The sequence below is a fragment of the Rhincodon typus genome, chromosome 5 (assembly GCF_021869965.1).
Source record: "Rhincodon typus isolate 14 chromosome 5, sRhiTyp1.1, whole genome shotgun sequence".
In the NCBI taxonomy this organism is placed as follows: domain Eukaryota; kingdom Metazoa; phylum Chordata; class Chondrichthyes; order Orectolobiformes; family Rhincodontidae; genus Rhincodon; species Rhincodon typus.
Window position 1 is genome coordinate 2,601,625 of NC_063336.1, and position 1,104 is coordinate 2,602,728.

Sequence of the window (1,104 nt, forward strand, 5' to 3'; positions counted from 1 at the left end):
AAGAATCATGGAATCCGACAGTACAGAAGAGGCCTTTTGACCCTCTGAGTTTGTAGCGACAGATAAAACTTCTCTAAGTCTACACTAGAGTCATAGTCATAGGGATATACAGCGCAGAAACGGATCCTTCGGTCCAATTTGTCCATATCGACCAGATATCCTAAATAATTATAGTCCCATTTACCAGCATTTGGCCCATATTCCTCTAAACCCTTCCTATTCATATAATCGTCCAGTTGTCTTTGAAATGTTGTAATTGTACCACCCTCCACCAGTTCCTCTAGCAGCTCATTTCATACACGCAATACCCTCTGCGTGAAAAAGTTGTCCCTTCGGTCCCTTTTAAATCTTTTCCCTCTCACCTTAAACCTATGCCCTCTAGCTTTAGACTCTCCCACCCTGCGAAAAGACCCTGTCTATTTACCCTAACCATATCCCTCATGATTTTATAAAGCTCTATAAGGTCATACCTCAGCCTCTGACGCTCCAGGGAAAATAGCCCCAGTTTGTTCAGCCTGTCCAAATAGGTCAAACCATCCAACCCTGGCAACATCCTTGTAAATCTTTTCTGCACTCTTTCAAGTTTCACAACACCCTTCCTATAGCAGGGAGACCAGAATTGCACGCAGTATTCCAATAGTGGCCTAACCAATGCCCTGTACAGCCACAGCATGACCTCCCAACTCCTATACTCGATGCACTGACCAATAAAGGCTAGCATACCGGACACCTCCTTCACTATCCTATCTACCTGCAACTCCACTTTCAAGGAATTATGAACCTTCACTCCAAGGTCTTTGTTCAGCAACACTCCCCAGGACCTTACCATTAAGTGTATAGGTCCTGCCCTGATTTGCCTTTCTAAAATGCAGCACCACACACTTATCTAAATTAAACTCCGTCTGCCACTCCTCAGCCCATTGGCCCATCTGATCAAGGACCTGTTGTATTCTGAGGTAACCTTTTTCGCTGTCAACTACACCCTCAATTTTGGTGTCATCTGCAAACTTGCCAATGATACCTCCTATGTTCACATCCGAATCACTTATATAAAATGACAAAATGCAATGGACCCAGCACCGATCCTTGTGGCACACCTCTGGT